Source organism: Chinchilla lanigera, unplaced genomic scaffold (genome assembly GCF_000276665.1).
Source record: "Chinchilla lanigera isolate Chin_1 unplaced genomic scaffold, ChiLan1.0 scaffold00082, whole genome shotgun sequence".
NCBI classification, from domain to species: domain Eukaryota; kingdom Metazoa; phylum Chordata; class Mammalia; order Rodentia; family Chinchillidae; genus Chinchilla; species Chinchilla lanigera.
The window spans coordinates 3,064,017-3,081,576 of record NW_004955483.1 but is presented as its reverse complement, the minus strand read 5'-3'; the positions used below and the strand labels follow the sequence as shown (position 1 = coordinate 3,081,576).

Here is a 17,560-nt window from a genome sequence, read left to right as displayed (position 1 = left end):
CTAAGTGCTACTAGTTACACAAAAGAGGCCCTCTGTTACAGACGCATTTCACATTGAGATGCTATAAATAAGTTGTTGTGCAAGTAATTACTCCTTAATGTATGTGTTTTATAATTAGACTTGATAATCTGAACTGCTTTTTGGTAAAATCTGGGTCTAGTTTGGAGAAAATGAGCAAAAACTATCATCAAGGTGATGAAAGTTTATTTTACAAACCTCTCTGTGAAATATAGGAGTCTAAATAACACTGCTGACATTCAAAGTCCTCCTCCAAGGCAAAGATATTTTGCTTAGGTTTTAGGATCAAGCACTGGGGTTTGTTTTGGCTCTGCTTCACTGTTCTACATCCAAATTTTCAGCAGTTCCATCTCTATGAATTATAAACATTGAGCCCAGATGATAAGACAGGATTACACAAAATGTAGCAATGAAAACCCAATCATTCTTCATACCTAATGCAATGCTTTTTGCATAAAACATAGTTCATCAGGCTTGAACAAAAAAGGCAAAAAGACAAGAAAAATATCTATTCCAAAAAGTCTGATATTGGAAGACACACAAGAGGGCTGAGTCACGCAGGTCTCTGTGAGTCTTATGGAAAAGCATTGAGCCATATGACACATTGTGATTCTCTGTTGCACTAAGGCGCAGCTACCAGCAACAAAGTTTTTCCCTTGGAAGAAATAACCCTGACAGCCTGGATGACAGTGAATAGCTTACTTATAAGCCAGGCAAGAGCATCTACAGCAGCAGATATAAATTATTACTTCCCAGAAGACATTTGTGAAATATCTACTGTAACTCACAGCTTGACCACCTTGTGTCAAATATCCTGCCAGCAGGATCCAGTAGAAATCAGGTGAGTTGGGGGCCAGTCCTGGTCCTGCTATATGCTACTTACTTTTGTTTTAAAATTTGTTATATTAAAGAATAGGATATAAGTAGGTGATCTCCATGATCCTTTTATTGTATGATTCTAACAGCTCTGTAACATTCGTATATATATGATACTAAACTAAACCCTAGCTATTACAGGAGCAGTCCTTAACATGAAAATCCCAAACTGCAGATGTTTCATAAACTAATGAACAATGAGTTATAATAATATAAATTTTTACAGTGACTATTTTAGTCTACAAATTAATAAATAAAGTCATCTAATAATCTTAATATAATTTTTGGCAGTTACTCAAGCCAAGGTTTAATAAATTTTCTTCCAGTAGAGCAGAAGCAGATTGATTTGGAAGTTGGCAGGGTCTGTAATGTAGCTATCCTAGTCCATGAATCAAATGAATTCATAAGATCCCTCTGCTCATGTAAAAGATAATACATCCCTCCTAGTTACTATTAAAAAACATCTAAGGATCCTTAACTATGACATGCAATTCTTTGCAGTGTTATCAGCTTCTAAATAGAGATAGGTACACATTAAATAATAATCACATTTATTTTTTATTGCATCTTCTGTTCATGTGTGAGGTACTTCGAGTTGAAAATCTTCAACTCAAAAACATTTCGCTAAGACCCCTGAGATTTTCTACCCAAATTTACATCTTTATTAGTTTCAACCTCTCATTTTTTGATTTACACAATTTTTCAGTGTCCCATAAATCCTTAAATTCCTGGATCTTTATACATTTTAGTATGCATTGCCTTATATCCTGCTCATAATCTCTATCAGCCAAAGAATAGTTGTATATATTTAGCTTTGACAGTCACTTTAATAAGTCAAGGCCTTAATCACCCTCCATACTTTTTACCAGGTTGCTTCCATTTATCACTTCCTTAAGTTTTGAAGTCCAGACCTCAAATACAGCTGCAGAAGTTGAACTTTATGTTCCTGAGATTAAATGGAGAAAAACTGATAACTTCAGAAATGAAACTTGGATCAAATGTTCACTGCTTGAATCTCATTCCCTAGAATTGGGTATGAACAATATTTAGCTTTACCTCTTGAACATAAAACATCAAATTAAAAATAAAATTGCCTTTAAGTTAGCTTCATGATGAACCCATGATGAAAGAATATTGTAGAACAATGGTCACCAGGTGATGCTGAAAATATTCAAAGGCACATTTGGAAGTCACTGATACCTTCCTCCCAGTCCAAGTAGGTCCCAAAAGAGAGTTGACACAGAGTCTAGTTATTGTATTTATGGCCACCAATCATTTTTGATTACTCTTTTTTTAATTGGTAAAACCCCACATTATGAGGTCTATTTTCTCAAATCAGAATTCAGAAATCAAATATTCTGTTTTTCCTGGGGGAAAAGAAACAGAAAAAGAAAAATAGCTCTACCAATCAAGATCGACAAAAGATTTCTATTTGGAGGTAAACATTGTTGCAATAGGTTCTCCAGGCCTTAATTTGGCAATTGTAGATCTAGTTTTTGAGAAAAATTATAATAGAGTTAAATTCCTGATTCTTGGCAGCAATAGTGGAAAATAGCTGAGTTGCCAGCATTAGGTGATTATTGGTGGTAGTAAAAATGGTGCAATCTTTTTCAGATTGGGAATATTTTTCCTGGATCCTTAGCCATAAGTCAGCTTCATCCCTGACATTGATTTTAGGATCAACCTAAAATCCTTCAATAAGTAATAGCTCCACTTAGTAGCCCAAGCAGTTCCTGTGATTTGCAACTGAGATAATGGACCTAAAACCTGATCAATCTAAATAATTTTTAGTAGATAAAGAATAATGGAAATGTTGTTACTGTGAAAGAAGAAAACAAATTGTTTGAGCATGCGATAGCAGTTCTAATAAGTTCATAAAACTATCAGAAAAGCAGATTACAAGGCCCTTTACATAGTAGTTCACACTTTTGCTACCACGAATTAACCATTATACAAGAAGATGAACATCAAGCACAAAGCAGAATAACAAAAAGTAAATAACTGAATATTAAATACACTTTGTCCATGTTGCTATTAATCTTCCTTATATACATATAAGTACATGTTCTTACATATATATACATGTGCTTCTGTTTGCCTAGATAAGTCAGAAATACTAAATGAACTTATCTCCAAATCTCTGCTTTTGAAAAGACATTCTGAATTTTTTAAGAAATAATTTATTTTTATATATTATTTCATTTACATTAGTTTATACTTCTCAGTTAAGTAATCTTTTTAGTGCGTTTTATGTTTAATAGTTCATAAAAAGCTTGAGCTGACTGATAATTCAATTCATTCCACCTTGACAAGACAATTGATGAATATTTTTCTCAAACAATAGCTGACAAAATATACATCAGAAAAGATATGGACTTTGAAAAATAAACTGGCACCATTCGGTGCCTAGATCTATGCGCTTTGTTTTCAATAGTGTGTCTAAGATTGTTTGGGGCTTGAAGCAGCAAAACAAACAAGGTTAATTATCAGCTAATTCACAGTCAATAAAAGCTTGATTCTAAATATCAGTTTCCTACACTGTTTGAGGTCTTCCCTGAGTTGCTAAGACAAGTTTAAGATGTTCAGAAGTTTGGAGCAGACAAAATTTGCAATGAGAACTATCAGTACTAAAGCACATAAAGAAAGATCTACAGGAAACAAAGCTGACTTCCCCATGCAACAATTGCTGGAAAGTAAATACTGTGTGCATGTGTCCAGAGTAAAACCCCACAAAGCCCACAAAGGACCAGCAGGCTGTGAGCAGAGCAGTTCTCGGAGAAGTGCATATGAGATGCGTCTCAGTGCTAACAAGTGAGAACGGACAGCCCCTCTTGAGCACTCAGAATATTCAGTGCATCCAACTAAAAAGTCATGCCTCGCCAATGGGAGTCCACTAGCCTAGACCAAAGACCCCTCTAAATCTGTCCTAAGACTAAAATTATGCCTGAAAAGATAAATCTGATCCTGTAGTCACTGAATTTCAATAGTTACTAAGACCAGTAATTTTTACTAGTTAGCTTGCTAGGTCTGCTTCAACAAGGAACTGCAAGCTAATCTTGGTGGCTGTACAACAGAAATGAGTTGTTTCACAGCTTTGGAGTTTAGAATGTGAAGAGCAGGGTGCTGGCCCTCCTTGCAGGAGTTATAAGGAAAGGCTGTTCTCCAGGCCTCTCTACTGGACTCACAGATGCTCATCTTCATTTCCCATGGCGTCCCCTCTCTATGCCTATCCTGGGCCAAATGTCCCCCTTTCATAAGGACATGAACTATATTATATTAGTGGCCAACACTACTCCAGTATGAGCTCATTTTATGTAGTTATATTTATGGTGACTATATTTACAAATTAGGCTCATTCTGAAGAATTAGAATGTCAGCATGCAAATTGACAAGAAGAGACACAATGCTGCTGACAGTGTGCATAAAAGTGCACTTTCAAATATGCAAAATGCACAACTTTAGCAGAAAACCAAAACTGGCAGATGTAAAATAAATAGAAAAGTGTCATCAAGCACATCAATAGAAATGTAGCAGAAAATAACTGAGATGATTAAAGGAACAGAAAGAAAGGATTTAAAGAGTTGTAATAAATATGCTCCTAGGGCCAGGGATATAGCTCAGCGGCAAAAGCACCTACCTGGCAAGCTCAAGGTCCTGAGTTCAATTCCTGGTACAATAAATAAATAAATATACTCCTGAATTTAAAAGAATAATCTTGATGAAAAATCTAAACTACAAGTTGGTACTAAATAGAAATACTGCCAGGCGTGGTGGCATAAGCTTGCAATCCCAGGACTCAGGAGGCTGAGGAAGAAGGATCAGTTCAAGCTCAAGGCCAGCCTGGACTACATAGTCAGTTCAAAGCTAGCCTGAAATACATAGTGAGATTCTAAATAAATAAATATACAAATATATAAATAAATGTCTTTAATTGAAAAATAAATACACTTAATTAAAAACTCACTAAATGAGATCAATAGAAGACTACAGAAGATCAAAATACACAGACATAGCATCAGAATCTAAAATGAATCATAGACAAGAAAAGATAATGGGGGAAAAACTATGCACAGTGACTTGTGAAAGAAATGAAGTAATCTCAAGTACATACACCCAGTACCAGAGAAAAACCAAAAAAAAATTAAAAAAAAAAAAATAAAGTACATACAATTGGAAATACAAGAGCAGTGAGACAAATGGAAAGAAAACATTACTTTGAAAAGTCATAGCTGTGAGTTTTGCATATATGATAAAAACTATAACATGACAAACCCACAGCTCAGTGAATCAGAGCAAAATCACACAGAAGTTTATCATGAAGAACTTCTGAAAACCATTGATAAAGAAAAAACTTGAGAAAATCCAGTGGAGGTGAGGAGGATATTTATGCAGGGAATCAAATATAAGAATAACTACAGACTTTAAATCTGTACATATACAAATCAGAGGATAATAGAATGGTATGTACAGAGTATTAAATGAAGGGGTGAGAACCCCATTACTCACTATTTGATATATGTCAAAAATTTCTCTCAATAATTAAAGGAAAATTAAGTGCAATAGCTTGAGGGCTTATTACCAGAACACTTGCATGAGAAGAATTTTTTTTTAAGTCTGTTAGGCAAAAAATAATGTCAGACAATAGTTTGAATCTACATAATTAGATATAGCTATCCAAAAATAGTACACAGAAAAATACATATAGCATATTTTTTTCATTAACTTCCTTAAAAGATAACTAAGTAAAAAATAATAACTACTAAATAATAATTACTATTTACACATTTATAAATGTGAAAAAGTAAAATGAATGAAAGAAATGGGACAATTGAGAAGAGAGAATGGAATTGTAATATCTTAAGGCTCTTACACTATTAGAAAATGGTATTGTTATTTGTAGACAAGATAATGAAATAAATATTTTAAAAGGCACATGATTCAGTAGCTATCTCACCAAAAATGAACCCATCCTGCAAAAGTAAATAAAAATCACATATCACCTAAAACATATAACTAAACAAGGAGGGAAATCATAACTAGAAATTCAGGGGTCAATATATCTGAGGGTACTCATGTAGAAATTATGGTGAAAATATATAGACATAGAAGATATATACACATGGAAATGTCAAAATATAGCCTGAAAAAACAAGAACAATAAGATAAGCGGTGTAAAATTCAAATATGGTGACTGTTCTATCTAGTAAGAGAAAAATCAGTAGCTTCTACTAATATTTGTAAGTAAAAATACCTAAGTAAAACTTATAAGCTTATATTTTTCTTAGGTACCCAAGAAAAACTGAAAAAGTGTCAGCCTTTGAAGGGAATCAGGCTCACTCAAGAAAAAAATACATAGAGTCACAAAACAAGATAAAGCAGATAGCAGAAAAGTTTATAGAACACATTTAGAACAAAACCAAAGGAAATAAAATTGGATATCACTGATAATATACACTAATGTCAACCACCTAAAAAAGAATTAATTCAAAACTGAAAAATTATGTTACACATAGGGGAAAACAGCTCTCTAAAATTGGATATCAAAGTGATCCTAAAGCAGGGATATAGGGAGGAGCGAGAGAAGGCAAAAATCAAAGAGAAAGAGAAATAGTGCAAAACTTTGAAAGGGTGGTATGGGAAAACACAAGTATTACCTCGTGGAAAAGGGGGTGCTTACATTACAGTGCAGACGGTTATAATGTAACAAAACAGTTGCTATGCATCTTTATGAACCAATAACAAAATATCAAAATACACAATAAAACAAGCTGAATTTTAAAATAAACAAAAAGTCAGCTTATTATGAGATGTTTATTTTAGTATACCTCAGTCCAGGAAACATGATAAGAAGGTTGGATGAGAGGCATGCATATTTTGTGCATTATCTATTTATGATTGAGGAAAAGATAGGTGTGCATGCAGCATATAAACCAATATATGTGCCATAGAGAGACTTGAAAATAGAGAGCTTAGCTTTCTTATAGCACCCAAGAGTCATTTCATTTCCTAGGAGTTGGACACATCTGAGAAAATTTTCCAAAAATGTATGCATAGAAATATATGGAGCATATTATTTGACTATTTTTAAAAGTAAAAACCAAATAATAACAAAAGTAAAGAAAAAAAAAAACACCTCATTCAGTTGCCAATTTAAAAATCACATCAGGAACCAGGCACAAAAAGACACATCACATTCTCTGTCACGCTTGCAGAAGCTCGCAAGTTAATCGGGTAGAAGAACCTAATGCAATAGTGGTCCCAGAGCCTGGGAAGGTCAGAGAAGTGAGGGAAGAAGCTCCGTGAGGAGTAGAAAATACAGATTTGGAAAACATTTCTGATTTTTGTAGGATAGTAAAATAACTATGGGTTAAAACAGCCTAGAAGATACTCAAAGTGACTAGAAGACTATGAAATTTTCAACACATAAAAATGATTAGTGGTTGAAGTGTGGAAATGCTTATTATTCTGGTTTGCTTATTACATAATGTGAACATGTATTGAATTACCATGATGTACCTCGTAAGGATGCACAAGTACATTATTATGTCTCCATAACAAAAAGTTGTTTTTCTGTCCAGTGCCAGCAACTAAACCCAGGGCCTCATGCCGGGAGAGAGCTCTACACTGTACCCCAGGGTGCGAGAGAATTTTTTTTAAACACAACACATATTTAGTAAATAACAGTAATAAAAGCTGTACATGTCAAACACTAATGGAAATTTCTAAAACTGTTTTTCAAGAAAAATACCTAGTTTTAAGACAAATTATAGTAAAAATTAAAATGAGATGAATTATACATTCAACTCAAGAAATTAGGAAAAGACAGTGACTTAAAAGGAGAAAAAAAATTTTAAAATAATGTCAAGAAAATAGTTGGTATGATAATTAAATTAAAAATTAAGTCTTTGAAATAGCTACCTTATTGAATTTGATTAATTTTAAGTCTTGTGGTAGAATTTTGGGTTTCTTCTATACAGAGGATTATGTGTTCTGCATATAGTGATAAATTGACTTCTTCTTTTCCTATATACATCCTTTTATTTCTTTTCCTTGTCTAATTGCTCTTGCTAAAAGAGCATATCCCAGGCCTTTTTTATAAAGGCATTGATTCCATTGATGAGGGCATAGACTTCACAAACTACTTGGCTCTGAAGGCCTCACCAATTAATATTATTGCATTAAGGATTAAGTTTCAACATAAGAATTTTGGAAAGACAGAAACATTCAGATCATAGCATACCATATTGAACCATAATTCTGCATGACTTTTACAATAGAAGCAAGTATAAAATGAAATTAATCAAGTTAACATTCTCCAATTCTAGAATATACATTGCTAGCTTAAAAAAGGAAGAAAGAGATGAATTATTCTTAATTACTTCATATCAATTCAAGGTATACATTTTAGAGTTTTATGGGCATAGATCTCATTATCCTGAAAGATATTGATATTTAAACTCAACTTCCTTCTGCATTTGTAAGCACATATGATATATCCAGTGAGTGTACTCTACAGTTTTGTTATATTTTTATACTTAAGAACATCAACCACAAAATTAGATTTCAAATGTTTTCTCTAAGAAATACAGAACCTTCTGTATTTCTTATATTTCATAAGTTTTTTAACTCCGTCAGGTACCATTTCCTGTTGCAGAAAAAAATAGAGCTCATAGTGAATCGGCTGCTATATTTTAAAATCCACAGACTTTTAGCCATGTTTAAGGCAAACCACAGGTGCAGTTCCTCAGAATCCTCTCAATAGTAGAAATCAAGAAAATTAAAAGGAAGACTGACCGATAGAAGTTTACTGACAATCCTAATCCCAGAAGGATTTTGTAGTCCAGTGTATCACATTACATTATCCAAAAACCTATGTTTATTAGAGTTGTGCTGCATAGATTAAGCTAGACTAAAACTGTCCCACTTTTCTGAGAATGAAATGAAAATAAACTAGTGCCTTAAGTATAATGACTCTCAGGGCTGAGGGTTCAGCTGCACAGCGCCTACTTGGCAAGCTCAAGGTTGTGAGTTCGATTCCCGGTACAGGAAAAAAAGCAAAAAAAAAAAAAAAAAGTATAATTACTCTCCTTTGAATATGGCCAGGATTATTTCTATACAATTCGTGGCAACTATTATATGTTTAGCAAGTGTTCCACCTACTAAGATCTCACTACAAAAGTGAATCTTCAAGGATTTGAACTCTAATTCTCAATTTTTGGCCAGATTTCTGTAAATGCAACAGAGATCTTTGCAAATTACACAGTGCCTCTCTCAAATCTATTTTACCTAAAATGACTCTTTGTTTTAAAGTTTACGGTGCAAAATGACAACAGAAGTAAAGGAAAAGAAATATTATCATTCTAAAACATTTTCAGATATGTTTGCCGACCTTTTATTTTAGCAAAAGAATAACTCAAAAATCTTATATTTTAAAACCTAGATACTTACTATTTTCCAGAGATTTAGGGTTGCCTTTGTAAACACAAAAAGCAAGAAGAGGGCCGGGGATATAGCTCAGTGGCACGGGCGCCTGCCTGGCAAGCGCGAGGTCCTGAGTTTGATTCCTGATACCACAAAAAAAAAAAAAAAAAGCAAGAAGAGCTAATTAATGATCTTCAACCACAAAACTAGATGTCAGGGCCACAGGTAAACCCCAAGAGTGACCGATGTTGTCAGGGGAAGTAGTATCAGGACCTTTTCCCAGAAATGCATAACCAAAATAATCAGAGAAAGTACATATGCTTAATCAAATATTTTCACATTGGGGAATTTTCTGAGTACATCAGACACAGCACATTAGCTATGAGTTCTCCAATTGTACAGAGTGATACAATTATGTGAGATGCCTCTCTTTGGGGTGACAGGAGAACCTGCGGTTATGATCTTCAGATTAATTTGCATTTAAAATCCAAGCAACTAGAAGAAGTGGCTGCTTGATGCACATTTAGGAAAATGTCTTCTTCTTTAGGGGATCAAGTATCTGGAAGAATGGATTTCTGTATCAGTCAAGGTCTTGTCTGGAGAGAGAAATGACTATAATTGTTTCAGCAGAGAATATAATATGAACAATCTTCAGCAAGGTACTAAAAAACAGAAAATGCACAACTATTGCCAATAATAACAGTAATGCAAGGTGCTGAGCCATGACAAAATAGTAACAATTGGAGGAAGTAACAACTGCAGGAACTCTAAGGGTGAGGGAATGAACGAGAGGGCTGAGGACTAGACTTATTCCTGAGACAGAGGTGTGGTTATTACATGTACTGCTGTGGATGCGCTCCGTGGAGCCGGGCCTTAGACCACTAAGAAAAGCATCACTCACCTGCTACTGAGAATTCTCCAGGCTTACAGCAAGTTCTGGCAAGTAGAAGAAACCACACCTGGAAACAGAATGCTGCTACTGCTACTACTTAGAAGTATTATTGTTGCCAAAATTAAGGACCAATAATATGATGACACAGAAAAAGGAATAAAAACAAAAGTAGCAAGTCCCTTACCACTCCAAACCTGCAGTCTCACCATATTGGATCCTGATCACAAAGACTGAGACAAATGAGGTAGCAAAATAGGGATGTGATACTTTGAAAAGTACAAGCTCAAGAGTGACAAAACAGTGGAACTGAGAGACAAACGCTCAAAAACTTCCCCATGTGACTATTCAAGATTAAAGCCCTTTTATGCAATGTTGTATACTATTCAATACTAGCAAAATATTTGCATTTATGTTAAACTCACATTTCCCCAAAATAAAGAGAAGGAAAACCCCAGTAGTTTTGGGAATAGTACTTATTCCTGCTCAAATTCAATCATAGTCCAATGCTTGTATAAAATAATGAGAGAAGGAAAAACAAATTAATTAACTTTATTTGCCAATGTGTGGTGTTTTTTAGTTTTTCTATCTCTTATCAACTTCTAAATTTTATTTAATAGTCAAATAATGAAGACCACGTTTTTCAATTCTTGATATTTTAAAATTCTGTGTTTGTAATCTCCATTATAGTCATTTAAAAGTACTCATGAGGTACCTGAAAGAGGGCATACTCATTATTTATATAAAGTTCAACACTGTGTGATGATTATGCATGTTGACACATGTACGGGCACACACGTACAAATGCATAACACAAAAATAGTAAAAGTGATGATCTGTGGGCTATATGTATGCAAATTAATATTTATGTATTATTAAATCAACTAAAATATAAAAGTATAATCAAATATTTGTATGTGTATTGAATTTAGATAGATCTATTTATACCATTAAGGTCCTCCATGTCTCCCTTTGTTTCTCACCTAGGCTAAGGGATATAAGTTAAAATCTCTTCATGCAATGGTCTATTTATGTTGTGACCTCCCTATGTCGAGTGTAGATGGAATCTCCACTTAAAATTTGGTTCAGAGCAAAACTAGAGATATCACACATGTGCCACAAGGGTATGAAAAAGGTTATTCTTCATATAAGCATTCTTTGAGATCAGGTCAGAGTCCCAAAGCAACCTGGGAGAAACGCAAGTGAGGACCCCGACCTTGTTTCTTACAGTGATTAGGGGCCTGACTGGGCAAGATATCCCAAAAACATGAGTAAAGGTTTTCATAGATTAAGCAAAGGGGACTCAAGAAGTTTACCTGCTTGGCTTGCACAGATTCAGGGTAAAGATTAATAGGATCTTCCAGGACATTAAAGCTGACAGGACTCAAATTTCAAAACTGTGGCCAATTGATTGCAGTGTCTAATTGAATAAGCTGTTGTTTTTGCTATATTAATAGTGTATTATTTGGTGTATCAAGAGTCAATAGAGGGCCTGGGGATTTAGCGCAGCGGCACAGCTCCTCCCTGGCAAGCGCAAGGTCTTGAGTTCGATTTCCGGTACCGGAGAAAAACCAAAAAAAAAAAAGAGTCAGTATAATCAAATGTGGGCTTTCCATTGAGGTTTTTGTCAGTTAAAAGTGTCCCACTATCTTATGATCAATAATTTTTACCCAGCAGTTCAACCTTCTCCTGCACTAATGTGTAATCTGACTTTGGCTTTTCTTTCCTCTGGCTTACTTTGTTTTCTCTAATACTTTTATTCTGGTACTTGTGAAGCACATTGATTTAGAGTTTAGAAAGCTGTTTGATTCAGTGTTAAATTTAACTACTACTAATAATCTAACATTTCCAGCTGAATTTATTTATGTATATATTATAAAGCATTTTGTCTTCTGTTATACATATTTTATATAAAGGTTTTTCATGTGATTATGTGAATGTGGATTCATGTAGAAATAGTTTAATTGTAGATACAAGCTAGTTGAGATGATGCCACAGTGAATTAGGGTAGACGCTAAATTCAGAATGACCCTTGTCCTTAAAAAGTATGGGAGGAAGCTGGTTTTTACTGTGTACACTATCTCTGAGAAATTATTTCCGATTTGATTTTTTCTAGAGCCTCACTCGATTGCTTTGTTGTTACCACTTCAGAGAGGCCAGGTGGGTGGCTTTTGGGTTGTCCCACCTCGTTGCCCTTTGGGTTTGCCTTTGGTGAACTGGAAGTCTGGGTTTGCATTTTTCTGTCTTCTCATTTTTTCTTGTTGTAGTTTAATTCCTGGAGTGATGCTTGTAAATTGCCTGTGGTGGGTTGCTTTATTGCTAGTATTCAGAACCTTTAGGAAATGACTATTTCTCCAAGGTATCTGCCAGTTTTAACTGGTTTGAGAGTTTTATATCTGTTGCAGGAACCTATATCCTCAATTTGTTGGGGATGAGAAGTTGCTGCCTGTTAGCCCAGCTCTTGGTTCTTTGGCACTGTGACACAGTATTTTCTATGACTCTTAGTCAATCTCCATCTTGAAATACCAGGAAAAATAGCTGTTTAGAACAATTACATCACTTTAGGCTAAAGTGGTACCATCAACATTAACAGTAGCAACAATCACAACCTATCAGCTAGTGTAATCCTTCACATCCACTGCTCCCCTCCACTACTGTGTCTCTCTTTGGAGGACTCTGGAGTCACCAGTAGTCACCATGTGTCTGTAGATTTGAATCATTCCTCTTGTATAGAGAGTTCTGTCTCAGGGAGAAGGTTCTACCAGCTACCTCCTTCTTAGTTGAAGTTTCTCACTACCCTCACTCTTGTCTTCCTTACATTGCTTTATTCCAGTGTCTGGACAACAACACTCATAGAGGCTCTTTCTCTGCTGTTTACCGGTCTGCCATCTTGGTGCTTCCCTCCAAAATTACTTTCTTTGAGAACACAGCTTGGACAGTTTGTTTTCATACAAAATTACTATACTGGTCCTTTTCGTTCTATCTGGTTTTTTCTGAGATGAATTATTGATTGGATTCCTAAGTCACATTCCTGAATTCTTTAGCAGAAAACTTTCCATCCATACCGATGACACTTTTTCTCCCAGAGCATGCTTGGCTAGAGTATACCAGAAGTACTATTGAGCACTTCTTGAAAATGGGCTTCCAGAAGTTTTATGACTTTTCTTGCTCTTGAATTTCATCATCAAGCTCTGACTAATGTACTACATCACAGAGGCTGCAGTCATCACAATTTTTCTCTTGGAAGAACATGTAACTGAAGATAATTTAACATTTAAAGTCAAGACTTGTCTCTGGTTATCCAACACTGCATTTTTTCCTTCCCTACTAATGCTTCATGACAGCAGCACTTTAAGGTACATTTCTCATTCCTTCTGTCCGAGGAGTCTGCAGAAGTGTCCAGCATTTGTGCTTTAAAGATGGATTGTGTAGCAATTACAAGTCTTTTCAAGCCACATCTCACTGTTGTTTTGAGTCATTTGTTGATTGGTTGGTTGACAGCATCAGATATCTTTAGGCAATAGGTCACATTAAGTAATATATCCATGAAAAATATTAACTTTATTGCCTTAGAACTTGAATATTATGTCTGTATTTTGCATTCTGAAGTCACAATTTCCCTCATATCATTGCTACATTGATTTGACAGTGTGCCAGTGTTTAATAACACTACATAATGAAGTAATTAAGATTTTTTATTCTTTATATTGTGGTGTAGATCTAAAATGTTCCTCAAGTCTCATTTGTTCAGAAGTGGAACTTTGCAAGGTGAATGAATCATGGAGTGCTATGCTCATCAATGGATTAATCCAGGGGTGAGTACAGTAGTTGAATGTGCTGTTTGAAAGTGATGCTTCGTTGGAGGTGTGTCACTGGTTGATGATCTGGAAGAGTGTATTCTTCCTTTCTTCTTCCTTTCTCTCAACATTTTGGCTGTGATTAGATAAGGAATTTTTCACGGACTTGGCCTTCCACCATGAGATTTGTGCCTTGGAGCCAGCCAACCATGAACTGAACCCTCTGAAACAAGAAGCCAAAAATAATCTTCTCCTTTTAAATTGCAGGTGTTTTGAATTTTGTCTCAGACACAGGAAAGTGACTAATATATTCAGGTGATATATATTTATTTGTATTGGTCGCCAATCAGCCTAGGGTTCCTTTGCTCAGTTTAGATGATGTTAAGGTTTGGGGCATATTTTTGCAAGGGAAAACAAGGTAATACAGGACACATATTTTATAAGATTATTTATAACAGTCACCCAAAAAATCATATATAAGACAGTGCAGGAAATTTGTCCACACACTAAGACCAAGGAATCCAGCTGAGGGCCTGGATCCCACGGAAATGTCTTGCATGAGTCTATCTGAAGACCTAGAGCTCATAACAATGCCTCCCACGAATCCACCTGGAGGCCCAGAGCCCATAACAATATCTCATGCAGGCCTGTTTCATGGATCTGCTCTGTGAAGGCCCAAAGGTCAGTGGTGGAATATAGGAAGTCTGTGCCAGTGGGGTAAAGAATCTGTGCGAGCAGGCTGAGGGATCTGCACTGGAGCCAGGAAGCAATGATTACAGTAATAACCAGAGCTCCCCCAGAAGATAGCTGAGTTTCCATCAGAAAAGCCAATGCAGCAAGTTTTTTCAGGAAACTGACCTGTGCACTTTCCTCCCCTCCAGATCCAGAAAGTGATGCTTAGAGTGAGGACCAGAGCTCCCCAAAAGTGAACCAAAGCTATTCTCAGTGCCAACAAAGCCCTGAGCTCCTTGGAGGATGTAAACAACCAAGTTCACCAGGAAAGCCAGCATGATGAGCGCCTCCAAAACAACCAACAGCTCCTTACAGCTTCCACCAGCTCTCAACAACCTCTCAGCTTCCAAAAGCCTTTCTTCTTCTTCTCCAGTTCCGCCTCTTATGCTGCTGGCAACAATCCCCAGGAGGGCCTCCCACACCTAGCACCATGCTTGCTCAGTTCAGCTGGGGGTTATAAGTTGACCACCAGTTGTCAATGAACTACAGATGGAAATCATGAATTGACAAAGTGTAGCTCTGCTAGTAGCCCTGATGTTACCAGATGCCACACCAGGTAATGCTTAATGTCAAAAGTTGACAGCTAGCTGTTAGTCACTGCTGGCTATCAGTGTCCAATCCCAGCTTGTGCTGGACACTGTAGATCCACTCTGACTCTATAGGGCACCAGGTCTCTGCCACTGGTCTTTGTTGGCTGTTGGTTTCCAATGATCTTTGGAGTTAACAGCTCTGTGTCTTTATTTACTCTGTCCACACTACTCAGGACAAAAATCCTAGGTAGATTTATTGGACTTTTGGAGCCTACACTATCCAAAAATAAATCAGGAGCAGGTTTACTGGAATGTCAGTGAGTCTTTATTATAACAGGGCTTGTACTGCAGAAAAAGAGAGCTAATACACGGGAAGGAGCCCTCCTAAACCAAAAGCCTAGAAGTTCCTGGAAAGAGTGACTTAGACCTGTTTTAGTGAGGGTGAGGCCTGAAACCAGGGAACATTCTGGAAGGCTTCATGGGAATGCCTGGTATGCAAGTAAGGGGCCTAGAATCCTTCCTGATCTTAGCCATTCTAGAGTGACCTCTCTGTTCCCAAAAATGCAGCAGAATCTTCTGAAGTGCAGGAGTGGGGGAGGTGCACCACACTGCCAGCCTGGATCCACTCATGTTAAAGTGGATAATCGTAGCTTGATAGCTAGGTGGGGCACTGAAGCAAACTATCACAATCAACTGGGGTGCAGGGGGGAAAGGGGAAGTTAGGAGGAGCAGCACCCTGGTCACCAGCCAAGTCACATACCACCACCACCACCATCACTTCGCTGGCACAGGGAAAACTGAGAGTCAGGAAATTCTCTGTCTGAGACTGAGGTATGAGTTTTCATCTGGAAATTCATCAACTCTATTACTTTCTGTTAATGTTTATCAATTTGTATTGTTTTTAAATTTACATATTTTGTGACAATACAATGCAATGTTAATTATTGCTCTCAGTCTTTCTGGAACATAAAGTGTTTTATCTTCCCAACTAATGCATCAGTTTTGTAGCTTGCAAAAATCTTCATAGACTCAAAAAATATTATTATTTTATGCAATTCATTCACCTACAGACATTATCTTTGTTTCATACCAGTATGAATTATATATTTATCCTTTCATTACTGTCAAACTCAGAAGTAAAAAATTGTTTATGATTGCCTTGTAATTATTTTTTCTGCAGAAATTTGTGCATCATACAGTATAGTTTACTTAACAAATATAGACTCTGTTCATTTTTATTTATTATTTCTTGCACATCAGTGTTTTCATGAAGATAATTGAATGTTTACCTGATAAACATGCTAGTAACTATAATTAATGCCTTCAACTTGTATTTATTTTGAAATATCCTTGTTTAATATTTATCTCTATAATAGTTTCATTGTATTAGCCTTCACAAACATTAAAATTCACCGTTTTAAAGAGTACAACTCAATGGCTTTTAATATTGGAGTTGTGCAGTGATTGCCTCTCTAATGTGAGAATATTTCCATCACTTCTAGCAGGAGGCCATTCATATGCATCCCCTATTATCCCCTACTCATAGTCCTTACAATTCACAAATCTACTTTCTGTCTCTGTGGATTTGCCTATTCTGGCATTTCATATAAATGCAATCATATATATTGTGGCCTTTTGTGTCTGCTTTTTTCACTCTGCATAATATTTCCAAGGATCATTTCTGATCAGTGTTATAGCATCTATCAATATATTATTTCTCCTTGTAGCACACAAAATTCCATTTTATTCAACAATTCTTCAGTTGATGAGCTTTTGGGATACTATCATTTTTGATAGTTATTAATTGCCATTATGAATGTCTGTGTTCAAGGTTATGCGTAAATATATCCTTTCAGTTTTTGTAGGTGTATGCCAGAGACAAATTAGTAAGCTATATGGTAACACTACATTTTATTTTTGAGAAATTGTCAAACTGTCTTCCAAGTTATTCCATGTACAAAGCCTTCACCAATTTATGTGTTCAATTCCTCCATATCTTCACTAACATTTGCTATTCTGAGTTGGTTTATTTTAGCCATTTTATTGAATATAAAGTGGTATTTCATTGTAGTTTTAATTAGCATTCTTGTATGAACTAATGTTTTCATGTGTTTATGACCCTTTTTAATGTAATCTGTGGAAAAACATCTTCTCAAATCCTTTGATCATTATTAAATATGATTATCTTTCTCTTCTTGAGTTGTAAGAGATATCTATATATTCTAGATACATCCCCTTATATATGATTTGCAAATATTTTCTTCAAGAATAATTTCTTGATGATAATACATACATAT

General features: G+C 35.6%; 1 long non-coding RNA gene across 1 annotated transcript; it reads left to right on the top strand.

The window, feature by feature from the left end:
* The first annotated feature begins 773 nt into the window (after positions 1–773).
* On the top strand, positions 774–14,962 carry LOC106146541. Its single transcript, XR_001231021.1, has 3 exons — positions 774–859; positions 13,923–14,019; positions 14,883–14,962. It is a non-coding gene; the product is annotated as an uncharacterized LOC106146541 (long non-coding RNA).
* The last annotated feature ends 2,598 nt before the right edge of the window (positions 14,963–17,560 follow it).